The sequence below is a fragment of the Triturus cristatus genome, chromosome 8, assembly GCF_964204655.1.
Source record: "Triturus cristatus chromosome 8, aTriCri1.1, whole genome shotgun sequence".
In the NCBI taxonomy this organism is placed as follows: Eukaryota; Metazoa; Chordata; class Amphibia; order Caudata; family Salamandridae; genus Triturus; species Triturus cristatus.
Genome location: NC_140591.1, coordinates 656,542,879 through 656,556,976, shown reverse-complemented (window position 1 = coordinate 656,556,976; position 14,098 = coordinate 656,542,879).

Below are 14,098 nucleotides of genomic sequence, written 5' to 3'. Positions count from 1 at the left end.
TACATTGTAATGGTGGCATGGTGGACACGAGGTGTTCATATGAGTAATTAGGAGGTCACGAGAGAAGAGGTGAAGTTAACAAGTGCACACATGAAAAGCGAGTAAAAACAACTGTAAGCTTAGAAAAGATACGTAGTGGGTATACAATGGGCTATGAGTGAGTGGTTGGAAAATATAACCACAGTCAGTTAGGCTTGTAATCAAGGAATGATCAACTGAGCGTGCAAAAGTTTAGGCCGTAAAAAAGAAGAAGAAATATCTCGTGGTCGATAAACCGTGGTGCGAAGACATGCCGTAATCGTGCCCAGCATTGTCACGGAGGCCTAGCTTTAGCTAGTGAGAGATAAGCCGTGGTGAAAAAACATGCCGTAATGGTGCCGCGGAAGAAGGGGGGGATTTACCTCAATGTACCGATATGTAATAAAGGGGGGGACATCTAGGACGGGTGGCGAAACCACAATATTCCAGAAGGACGCGTTTTCGCGGTTCAATGCCTGTGAAGTACATGGGTGAAGTGAGAAGGGTAAGGTTGAAGGGGCGAATGGAAGACGGTTGAGCGGGTTTAGAAGCTTACCTACGGCTATGGGGTTCCGGGAATACAGGTCACGGTATCAATTGCATGTTCGTCTGTGAGGACAAATGAGGACAAGGAGTGGGATGAGGAAACGTGTAGGGATATCGTGGAGGAGAGCAAAGATGAAGCGATAATATTTCTTACCTCAAAGTGGTGAGAGAAATGAATTCCGTGGCCACGCCAAAAACATCTCGCTCGGACAGTGCCGAATCGGAAGTGAAGCGGATGTGCAACTCCCGTCATGCTATAGGTATAAGGAGTCATGTGGGCGGTCATGTGATCCGTAAATAGGGCGTGTGACCGAAAAGAGAGTGATGTGCAATGGCAGGCGCCATATTGAGAAGGTAAAAGGACAGAAATGCTAATTGAGAGCCAAGGAGGCAAGGGAATTGAAATGGGGTAAGGAATTCAGCAAGTTGCTACAGAAAGATATCGTGCCTCAACAGTATAAATTCGGTCACACGCCCTATTTCCAGATCACATGACCGCCCACATGACTCCTTATACCTATAGCATGACGATTGATAATATTTCCCTAAGTATGGCCCACCATTAAGCAAGTTTTCAAACCATGAGAAACTTCAGTCCTCAGGTGCCTCTAGAGAGGCTGTTACTGCTTTTCTCAAAGTTTGATGTCATGATCCTGAATTCAGGGTTTTTAATTTCTATCTCTCAAATTTAAGGCCGACCTTCATCCTCTGTTTTGAGTCTTGTTCACTTGAGAAAAATCATTAGGACCTTCCTTTCCTCTTCATAACAAAAATACCCCAATGTCCACGTCACAAAAGCTGATATCTGGATAAATAGGAAACTTGAAAATAACACAATCCTCGCATTGAAACTCCTCGTTTGAGACAAAGTATGACCCAAGTCACTCCCAAAGTCGTATCCATTATCACAACTTGCTCCTCCCTTTTTTCCGTCTAATTTTCTATTGTTCTGCTACGTTATGTTATTTTAATTTAATATAACACTCAAATCACCCGAGGAAGGGTATCTGGGTGCTGGTGCAGTCTCAGGCAACAGAAGAGAGGGCACACTCAGAACAAAAACTTCTTAAGCATTTTCCTGAAATTGGTGTAGTCTGTACAAAGCCGTAGGTAGAATGGTAAATTATTCCAGTATACAAGGAACAAATATACGAAGGCTCTGTCACTACATTAAGTTTGTCTATAACTGTACTCATCCTTGCTTACAGCTTTCTCCCTCCTAACTTTTTGATGTGTGCCACAAACACTCACAATTTGAATAGACAATATGCTCCCAATAGATAATAGGGCATATTAATCAATGTATTGCGTCACCCTGGCGCCACGCTAGGAAAGCTCAAGGGTGACACAAAACTAATGTAAGATTTATCAAGCTACGCAAGGCCACCTTGAATGGACCTGCATGGCTTGATAAATCTGGAGCAACGCAGTGCAAATTGCTCCTTTGCATTACTCTGCCCCAGGGAGGCGTTCCATGAATGAAGCCTGGGTGTTCCCACATCTCCACCTATGGATTTTAGTGCATTCCCAGATTTACCAATACTGGTCAACCCTTGAATGTTTCAAAATGCTATGCCTCCCCTTGTGAGGTGCAACGAGGAGAAATATCTTTATTTCTCCTCGTTGTTTTCTCTTTTTGAGTGACGTGCATTCTTTAGCACACATAGAAGGAGGAAAATGCCTCAGAGAATTGTTTTTGTGCAGGAAGATACCCCTTCCTGCACAAAAACAATCCAGCTAACAACGCAGGCACCCTTGCACCCTGGCAGCCAAGAGTGTGGCAGCACATGGAAGGGATAGGAATGCGATTTATGATGTTAAATACGGTGCATTCCAGGTCTTTCGATTTCACGCAGCGCAGCAAGGTGGCTTGATGCGTTGCCCGATGTGGAAATTTGATAACTGTGCTCCACTGTTTTCTCTTAATTACTTCCCCATTTCGTCCATATTGAAAAATGTGCATTGCTTTGTATTTCTACACTTGAACTATACCGCGCTTTAATGCTCATTTAGTCCCTGCTCTACCCTGTATAAGAATGGTATATCTTTGTCAGAATAGCGTTATACATAAATATTATGGGGCATATCAGCAACAGACGGCGATAAATATCGCAAAGCGCGCTTAGCGCTTTTATATTTATCGCTGCCTATCGCTGTAATTTATCGCCTGGATAACGCGTTATTAACAACGCGTTACTCCAGGGCGATAAATTTTACATCAAAAGTGGCGTTATGCGGGAATATCGCTGGTAAACCAGCGATATTCCCGCAGCGATAGAAGAAACCTTGATGATAGGGAGATGTGGATTCAGCCACTGAATCCACCTCCCATGTCATAGATAGGGTAGTCATGTAAATTAGCAGACGTAAAATACCGGCGATAACAGTGGTTAACGCTGTATTTTACATCGCTAAGGGTGTCCTGGGCCGTATTGTAAATACGGAGTAGGGCAGTTAGAGATCATTTTCCCTTAGTTTTTGCAGGGAACGCCTACTTTGCATCTCATTAGAGATGCAAAGTGAGGCGTGAACTAAACAGGCGCTGATTCAAGGAAACACGCGATAGCGTGTCCTTGTAAATAATGCGATAAAATTATCGCCGCTTTTCGGCCGAAAACGGCCGCAAAAGCGGCGATAATTTTTTATCGCCTCGTTGTTAATATGCCCCTATATTCTTTTACAAATATATCTGCCACACTGGAGTTAATCATCGCAATTCTACCAGGTGAATTACTAGACAACGTTTAGGACACGTATTTGTGTCAGCTCACAGTACTGCTGACAACAGTTTGATGGACAAATGTTATGTTCTCCCACAGAAGAAAATAGAATAGTGAACAGCATACTCTAGATAATATCCTTTAACTTAGCTTAAAGGTAGTACATTTAATAAAGCAGAACATGGCATGAGACAACTTAACAAAACATAACATACAGAAGACCATAATAAGATAAAATCTCATCCTAAAGCAGAGACAACCATGCATCCTACAATGTAGGAAAGATTCAGAGCACTAACAGTTGCCTGTAATTTTACAAATTTCATAGAAAATTAGCATACATGTTCACAATGCTCACTTTACAAAGCCTTCCATGCGTTTTCAGTTTTAGATCTGAATTCTGCACTTTAACCGGACAAGCACCTTCAGTATTCAGTAGTCGAAGCTTTATTTTGTCAGGAGCACTAAAATGCCCCATTGGCATGTAACTATCGCTGCCTACATGTCTTCATTACTTTTCATCTAAGAGTGAGATTAAGCTTTTATGAATGTACTTTGATAAGTGTATTCTGGGGTTCTTTGTGTACTGTGCAAAGTACATAGGGAGTTAGCCAACGACCTCCTGTATTTTTAATAGCAGTTGTGAGAGCAATTCCCTCTTTGCAGTTGGAAAATGTAACCCCAAGGTGATGAAAACTTTGAATTTGTTTCACGTCAGTCTATGTTATGCATCAAAATGTTCAGACTAGAAAACGAGCCGAGGATATCACTTGTGGGCTTTTTCTGTTTCTGGATCGTTTGTTTGCGTGCGAGCCCCCTCGGGCCCCCTCTTGGTACCCCAGCATATCTTCTATTGTGTGGCTTCATATCAAACTAAGTTTCATTATTTTCATATCACAAAGAAGCCATGTTGCCCTCGAGTGGGCGCATAACTGAATTTAAATGCAGATTTTCAATAAATGATTCAACTCTAATTTTATAGCACTGAAACTATTTACAGCTGTTGTGCATTGCAGCGAACGGGAATTTTGTCATTTAATCCGGAGAGTATAAATGTCCTTTGAAACCACTGGATTACATGTTTTAAGACTGCTGTTTTTAAAACCATTTATCGATACAAGCAGGCTTTACTATGTTTTTCCTAAGCTTTCCAAATTCCCTCAGACGCTAACTCTATTGATTTTGCATTCTATTGAATATATTTTCGGTTAACACTGAGCAATCTGGTTTCTTTTTCACTTTTTTATGTGCACAAGTGGAAACCTAATGCTTCAGAGAATGAGTAATTTAATCGAATACAATTTCACTCTACATAAACATGCTAATATTTCATTGTGTATAATTTTTTCCAATGCAGATTTTGTGACTTGGCCGCCTAGCACTTAACTCTACCTTACTCTTGTGCGTTTGCATTAAACGCTTTCAACAATGGATACATATGGTATTTATATAAAATAACAAAACTGATTTATTGTTGGTTGATATTCAGAACCAACATTATGATGATAATGTTTGGCCTCCCCTGCAGGGGACCCCTCCCATCCTAGCACTCAGGAGTCCACCTAAGTAAAGAACTCGGTTTTAAATCATAATTTCATACCACACTCCTTCCTGATTCTTTGCACTTCATATTTCGGAAAATATTCTTCTCTTTGTACAGTTAAGATTTTACACAGTGTTGGTGTTTACATTGGTGTCTATTTTTATCTGGTATTAAAAGTATTCTTAACTTCGGCCTTCAGACACTGTATTTGTGAAGATCTATAGGATCAAAAATATTGTGCCCACGAGGTTGGACGGTTATCAGTGGCATGAATAGCCTTGCACAGGTTATTGCTGAGGCAAATGGTCACTTTGAAGAATTTGTGCTTGATGCACAAAGTTAAATATGAAAAAGACGGCTTTTGTCTATGCGAGTACCTCCCACTTCATAAGACTTCAAGAGCTCTGTGATCAGGTTAATTTCTCTTACCAAAGCTTCTTTAGCTTTAGCACTCTCACACAGGTGTTTCTCTCCAGGAGATGTGGCCCCTGAGGCCTATAATTACTTTCTGATCCAAGTTTCTTCATTTAAATATCCAGAAACCCTTAGAACCATATGTTAGAAGTGTCAGCCTTAGGGTGACCTTTGCCTAAATTTTTCGCCTTCTCCTCTACTATTTTTGCTGAATTAATTTTTGTTGTCTTTAGGACTCTGCTGAACAGCGCTAAGGTGCTTGTGCTTACTCTCGGAAATATGGTAAAATGTCCTTACACCTGATTGACATAGTAAATTTACTCATATGCCCCTAGTAAAGTGGTATACCATATACCAGGGCCAGTAAATGTAATGCCACCCACATCAGTAGCCCTTAAAACATGCCTCAGGGCTGCCATTGCAGCCTGTGTGCAGCTTTAAACTGCCAATTTGACTTGGCAAAATAAACATTTTGCCAAGACTAAAACTCCCTTTTTATAACATATGTCACCCCTAGGGTAGGCCCTAAACAACCCATAGGGCAGGGTGCATTGTGTTTGAACACTGAGACATATACTTTTAAGTTTAACATGTCCTGGTACTGTGAAGCCCACTTCTCCAGTAGGAGACCATTGCGGTACCTTATTACATTAATTAAGTGACAACTTTCATTTCGGAACAGATAGAAATGACATGTATGGTGTCTACATAGTTGTAATTTAAAATACCCTTTCATGGTAAAGTCAGATTTTAAGGCACAATTCTATGAATGGCACTTTTAGAAAGTTATAATGTTCTTGTCCTAACCATTTGGTGCCTGCAACCTGTATCCCGGGTCACATTACTAGGTGTAGTTGGCCTCTGTTAATTCCTCCCAAACAGTGACACAAAAGGGGGCTACATTTTGGCTGATTGGCCGTCCTGACAGGATGGGAGGAACAGAGCTGTACACAGCCCCACTTAAATTTCAAACGAGCTTTCTTAGCACACACGCAAAGAACTTCACACTGACCGTTTGTGACTTGATGCCCTTTGGACCCTGGGCAAAGATGCAAGAAATTCCAGAACCATCAGCGGGGAAAAACTCCAGAAGTTTCTTCCACTTAAAAACTGTTATCAAGTATCAAAATAGGACACTCAAACAGGCTCTGCAGTTCACTTCTGGAACTGCGAATGACTGTCAGAACTGCCCTATTGTCCAAGCTCTGCTGTCAAAGCCCACTTCAGAGGGCCACCCTGCTTCCTGAAGCCTGCCCTAAACCATAAGAGGACTGCCCTGATGCTTATGACCTGCATTTCTGCCGGAAACGAGTACCACCAGAGCGACTCCAAAGTCTAGTTTGCTGGCCTCTTGTTCAGAGCTAAAAGGGCACAAAAATCTCTAACAACTTCCACAGGGCACCTTTATCCAACCTGAAGTGAGTCCTGACTCTCCAGTCCTAGACCCTTGCAAGTGGTGCTACGCTTGCCTACCCAGCCAAAATTCCAAACTTGCGACTTCGAAAAGTTTCTACCAAAAAGTGCTCTGAGCGCAGAGACGAGACCAGGACCTACCTGCTCACTGATCCACCCAAGGTGCATCACCGGTAGGCCTGACTTCACGGCAGCTCCCCCTACATTCTTCTCTGCAGCAGCAAATCCAGTTCAGTGGCTCCTCTCTGGAAGTGTATCTGGCCTCCTGGAACCCTCACTGGATACAGCCTGTAGCTTCGTCCTGCTAGAGATCTTGGACTTTCAAAAAAGAAAATAAGTCTGCACAAAGAAATCTTCATCACAAATTCATCGAGTGGCTCCCGACGACGACACCTCCTCCTAAGACACCGACGGCTGCCTTGCCGTGCTGAACTTCACCTTCTCAGATATTTTTCTTTGAATTTTTTCTAAGTCTGAAGGTAAGACCTGGACCAAGCCACGTCTTGTAACTGAACTGTGCTCCATCGGGGATGGCCATAACCTCTGCCTTTGCCCTGGTATTGGGCGACTGGATGTCTGTAGTAGGCGCTTTGATCATTTAGGCACTAAATTGCACCAATGTTTTTTGTATTAATTACTCCAGTTCTACTGATTGGATTTTTATAATTTTCATGTAAAATAATTTATTAAATTTTACTCTAATTTTCTAAATTGATTTGGATTTTTCTTGTGTTGTGCTTTTATTTTATTATTATTTGAGTGCTGTGTAAACACTTTACATACTGACTCTAAAGTAAGTCTGATTACATTTGAGGCGCGCACCAACAGGTTAAGCACAGGTTAATTTAGTGACTTTTGTGGTTAACCCTTAGAAGGACTGTGGCTGTTGCTTGAGAAGGGCTCCTACCGCTTCAACAAACAACCCATTTTCTCATACAGTATTTTGACTAAGTTGTCTGCTTTGTCTGTCATCCTCTATTTCTTCCTATTTTTTTCGTTGTGTTCTGCTTAATTTGTTAAGCTGTGTAAACATAACCATTGCCGCAGGGCTGAACATCAATATATACATGACTAAAATAAATCAGCTGTGGTACTAGAACTGAAGATGAAAGTTGATGGCTACAAGCAGATATGCCCTATTTCCTGCCGGGAGCTTGGAAAACAAAGGTTTTGCAGGAGATAGTATATGATACAAACAATTGTGCTCATCATTTATGCATGTAATTTATTTTGCACTGTAAGGCTCCGGCATTGTGTTTCATAGTACAAATCCCCAAATATTTTTGAAATGTGAAAGTTAATGAGTGCAACCTGAGCATGGATCCTCAAGAATTTGGGGTTATTTAGATTTATGTTATCAATTACAAGATCGCAAACACAAGGAGATGATGGACGGAGCACTGAAACTTTTCAGACACTCACCCACAATCACAGATCTGGGTTGAATCCATCATCGTTGTTTAGCTCACGTCGCCACCCCTGTTCAGACACAGCTATATGCAAATCAGTCTTGACCCTGTGCCTCATGGGAACAGACTTCCCAACTGCAAAGCCATGGCTTCCCTGGACTAGAAACAAGAATCCCGGGACCGGTTTCGGAGTAACACCCCTCATCAACCAGGCTAGCTTGAAACTAGTGGAAAAGTGAGCAAGAGACCGACGTCTGGACATACCCTGCCAACTTAGGGCGAAAAAAGCAAACACAAGGAGATGATGGACAGAGCTCTGAAACTTTTCAGAGACTCACACTCACCCCTAGTCACAGATCTGGGTTGAATCCATTATCGCTCTTTAGCTCACTTCACAACCCCAGTTCAGACACAGCTATATGCAAATCAGTCTTGACTCAACAAAAGTCACACACAACAAAAGAGGCACAATAACAATTTATAAAAATAGAGCATATGGTTAATGAATTTTTAGAGACCTTGATGATCAAAATCCACTGGAGGGTTCTGGAGATGAACATTTTTGAAGATATAAATACTTTTAAATGCAACCGCAAACAAGCATTGGTCAACAAAAGGCTTATAAACTTTTCAAAAGTTTGAAAGAGTTAGTTTGGCAACTCTCTCCCAACTTAGGAAAAAAAACCTGACAGAACGGAGGGAGGTCTAGGGGGGCAGAGAGGATACTTTGGACAGTTAACTGGCCACCAGAGTATCTTTAAACAAGTTCCAATCTTTACAGGACGACCGCCATAGACTATGAGGGAGTGGTCCTGATGCTGAGGATGCAGGCGAACGGATGCTCAAGGATGCTCCGGTTGAGGTGCGGTCACTGGAGGTGCCTTTGTAGTAAGTTCTCGGTCCATAAGTGGTGTGGGACAACTTTGGCCACAGAGGTCAAGTTACCTCAAAGTCCTCTATGTTGCAGTAGCTTGCTAGCCGATGCTCAGCTCCTGTCCTCCTTGCACTACGGTTGGAGCAAATTCCTTTGGTGGGTGCTAGTGACCCTCGTGGTTGGCAAATATAATCAGGTGAGCAGGGTGCCGGGGGTGCCATATTTATCCTAGGAAAGTGCCCTGAGGGAACCACGTGGTCACTAGCCAATGGGTTACTGGGCCCCCTCTCTTCTGGTGGCATCTTTCCTGCAATGTGTGTCATCCGGCTATCCCAAAGTACACTTTTCTAGCCACTCACAAAATATTGGGAGCCTTCCTTTGTTATCAGGGGCTTGGAAGCTCACCCAAGAGGTGTGGATACCTGTGGGGATGGGTTTTCCCTCTCTGTCCCGATCTCCAACTTCTCTCCAGGAACAAAAGGCATCCTGCTTGGGTGTGTTGTCACAGGTGGCCCTTCAAAGGAGGCTCTGCTTTGAAACTCGAGTTTTTGTCTAACACCCCAAGTAGCCTTCCTCGGAAAGGAGGTAATACCTCACTCTGCTGCAACTCTCTTTGCTCCCAAGGCTGGGAGTCATTCACACATCTCCAGAGACGGGCAGAAAGCTGTCTGTGTGCTAAGGCCTTTGTGACATTTTTCTAAAACTTGCAGAACTTTAATTATGCTAGCAAAATCGACCTGGGCATCAGTTCAGGTTCACTGTCACAATTAAATTGATACCTTACAGTACTCAGTTGGGTATTCCCATTCAGAACTTAGCCATGCTGGTGTACCAGCAGGTAAACCTGTGCTAGCCAATGGGGCTACTAACTTTTCCCCAGCAAAAGGACAATTTCAAAGTGTTGATGTTATGACATATGCAAACTATATGTCAGGCTTAACAATATTTATCTCCCTGCCATAGGGCTCCATAGGCCTTCCTTAGGGGAGACTTCCATACAGGAATAGGTTAGTGGTGGCTTTGCACTGTTTTTCTTAGCACAGTTGAACTAGCAGTGTACACACTGCTCTTCCAGGCTCCCGTGGCAGGCTGGGACCTATTTTACCCTTTGTCACACTCATGGTGCCACAAACAGTACTGCGGCTCTTGGTGGACACTAATTCTTATATGCCCTGGGTACAATATAGCTGGGACATATCAGTAAGTCAGACCTTGCCAGTTGAGTATAGACAATTCAGCATATGTTTTTGATAAGGTTTTAGAACACTGACGCTGAGGTCTGGTTAGTAGGCCTCAGTGCACTCTCAGAGTCAAAAAAACAACAAGATCAGTGAAAAACTTGGAGATGAACTTGCAAAAAGTGGCATTTCCTTACACTCCTCCAATGGAGAATAAGGGATTTAGAAAAATAGAAAAGACAAGAATCTCATAATTCTCAGTTACAAAATGGTTAAAAATATTACAAGTATATTTTTTATTCAAAATTATAGCGACACATCTGCCAGTCTTGTTTACACTATCAAGTTTTGTGTTATAATTTTGGAGGTCAGAGATCGCTATTTCTGGATTTTTCATGGTGTTTAACCAACTTTCCGTGATAAAACAAATATCCGGTGACAGGCTTTGGATATTATCCCAGAATTGAATGCTATTCTTGGGAAGAGAACTCGCAGTAAGCTAGACACAGTTTATGGCTGTCTCAGAGGACGGAGTATCTAAATGGGCCAATCCATTCCTGGAACGGTGTGAGCTCGCAGATAACTAGTTTACTTGCGTCCCTATAGTCGCATCTGCCAAGACCGAAATGTGCCCTGGAGGCATAAGAACCCACAATTGATGCGAGAAAAAGGACCTTTGCGTCAGCTGGAGTGCTTTTAAAATAATTTGTATCCTTAGTTCTAAATTAATTAAGGGAAGCACCCTGGGAACTTGAACGACTTATTCTCGTGTCCTTTCTCCTCTGTGCAAACATGCCCGTGTTTAAATCTATGATGCTGCCCAAAATCTAGATCTCAATGATAGGAAGTGCAAGAGTGCAACCTAAAATGGCAGCCACAAGAGACCAAAGAAAGAGTCACAAAATAGTGTGAAAAGGCTCGGGAAAAAAAACCTTACCCTTTCAATACCACCAGAACACTCAGGCTTTAAAGGCAGTGCTAAAGTGCTAGCCTGTTTCCGACCACAAGCACAAACTAAGAATGCCAAATTAAAAAATCAATTCATAGACAAATGTAATGAAAAACGGGGATCACCCCCCATGTGGTACGATTATTGTGAATGGGTGGTAAATAGTAAATAGTAAATGACTTGTGGAGCTTAAGAGTTAATAGTGAGGAGTGTAAATGGCTGATCTGAGCAAAACATATCATCTGATGTGTTTGGAATCTAGCAGTGCATGAGTTATATGTGGACAGGTGCAGATGATCTTGGCTTTAGCAAGCCTCTGATGAGCCTGGGGCAGTCACAGAATTGTCAAAGCCCAACAAATCAAGCTAAACGAAGTAGGTTAGAGAGGCCATTCCTCAAACTGTGTAGAGGAAATATGATTAAAACTGGTTGATCAGAATAATAGCAAACTGAGCCTAGCCGCTTCTGCTGAAGTGTGGGTGAGCACTCCTTTCAGCCTACTGGAAAAGTACCAGGAGTTAAACATAATAGAGTAAAATTAAGTCCACAAACAGTAAAATATCAAGTCCACTAGCACAAAGGCATAAACTACAATATTAATATTGGATAATAATCACAAAAAGGGAGCCAGTCTGCCCTAAAAATGCAAGGAAAGAAAATGGTATAAAATAAATTAAAAGCAGAATTTAAATGTCAAAGCCAGAGCTGGTCTTATCAGTCAATTAATGTAGCTAAGGCATTGGGCGTATTATAAATGTCTGACATATTAGGATAAACTATGGAGGTGAGTGTGGCCAGCCACTTGAGCAGGGAAGAAGAAATAAAATACTTATGGGTCAAACAAAGCAACTTGACCCCAGCTGCTCTCGGTTAAGTGAGTGTGAGCATTCGGTTGCATCTAGCAGGACATTAGCAGTAGTTAAATAGATAAATACTAAATAAAAAAACGGTAGCAAAAATAACAAAAGCTGCAAGTGCATAGACGTGAACTAAAAAAATGAATTAAAATAATATTCAGAGCTCAAAAGACTGGCTCTGCAAACAAAACAAGGAAAGAAAAGAGGTATAAAAGCAATGAACATTTTAAATTGAAAAACAAAGCCAGGGCTGCTTCTGCTAGCTGATCCTATACAATACCCTGTTGGTCCTCTGCCACTTCATTCTCTTTGATGGAGCTCTCAGCATTCCAAACGTTCAAATAAATATGCTATTGTTGTAGAATAATGTAAGGAAGTAGGTTATTAGATGAGAGGGGAAGAAGCCCGACTAAAATAATAAAGACAATCTTTGTCAGGGTGACCCACAAATGTCAGTAAACAAGTGCTTAATCCTCAGATACCTCAGCATGAAGCAGTGAGACTTAACTTAGGGGCAATGCATAAAGTATTTATGCAGCACTCAAACAGTAATAAAGTGAGAACAAAACAAAACAAAAAATCCCAAATCAATTTAATGAATTTAATAAATAGCATAACAGCAAAACAACAAAAATCCAATCAGTAGAACTGGTGATATGAGTTTTAAATGTTTTAGGTGACAATATTGCAGAAAAGCACAAAATGCCACTCAAGGTGAGGTGGTTGCACTTGACCAGGTGAAAGTCATAATTTCGGGCAACTGCAATGGAGCATGTGTCAGAGACAGGAACCAGTGAAGTCCCACTGAAGTGTTACCATTTCAAGTCTGTTTGAGGAGCTGGTGTTCATGCTGGAGGAGGCCACCAAGGAGGTCGTAACTGCATGAAGACAAGGACGGGCATCAATCAATCAATCAATCAATCAATCAAAGGGGTGTAGAGCGCAACTACTCACCTGGAAGGGTCTCAAGGCGCTGAGGATGGGGTGGGGGGGCGTAGCTTCTGGATGTCCCTGGTGATTCACCGAAGAGCCAGGTCTTCAGGTCCTTCAGAAACTTGGAGAGTGTTTGCATCTGTCGGAGGTGGTGAGGGAGGGTGTTCCATGCCTTGGACGTGAGGAAGGAGAAGGAGCGACCTCCTTTTCTGGTCTTCTTGATGCGTCGTACCGTTGCAAGGGAGAGCTCGGCAGAAGGGAGGGATCTTTGGAGTGCGTGGAAAGAGAGGCGATGGTTCATGTAGGCGGGTCTGGTGTTGTGGGCATGGGTGAGAAGTTTGAAGGTGATTATTTTTTTGACGGGTAGCCAGTGTTGTGTCCGCAAGTGTGGGTGATGTGGTAGTGGTGCGGTAGATTGAGGAGTAGTCTTGCGGAGGTGTTCTGGACGTTCTGCAGGAGAGTTTCTTATTGATCCCGGTATAGAGTGCGTTGTCGTAGTCCAGTCTACTCCTGATGATGGCTGGGGAATCGGTTTTCCTATGTTCCAGGGGAATCCAGTTGAAGGTCTTTCGTAGGAGATGGAGGCTGTGGAAACAGGAGGCGGTGACAGTGTTGATTTGGCAGTCCATTTTGAGTTTGGAGTCCAGGATGATTCCGAGGTTGCATGCGTGGTTAGTGGGGGAGGTAGTGTTCACAATTGTGGGGGGCTACCAGGTGTCGTTCCAGGTGTTGGTGTGGGCCCATGAGTACTTTGGTTTTGTCCGCGTTAAGTTGTAGGCAGCTGTTTTTCATCCACCTGGAGACAGCCTCTATTCCTTCTTGAAGGTTGTGTTTGGAGATGTTGGGTTCGTTGGATAGGAAGAGGATGAGTTTGGTGTCGTCTGCATATGATACGATGTTGAGTCTGTGTGATCTGATGATGGATGTGAGTGGGGCCATGTAGATGTTGTCTGTGTGGGATCCGAGAGGAAGGGAGGGAGTCTGACTCACTGCGTTCTGCCGGAGAGGAATGAGCGGATCCAGTCGAGGGCTTTGCTCCTGATTCCAGCGATGTGGAGTCTGCAGGCTATGGTGCAGTGTGAGACTGTATCGAAGGCTGCGGAGAGGTGCAGAAGGATGAAGGCCACAGTCTCTCCTCTGTCGAGGCGGGAGGGATGCTGTCTGTTGCTGCAAGGAGGCGGGTTTTAGTGCTGTGGTTCTTCCTGAAACCTGAAAGGGAGGAGTCTAGGATGTTGTTTTCTTCT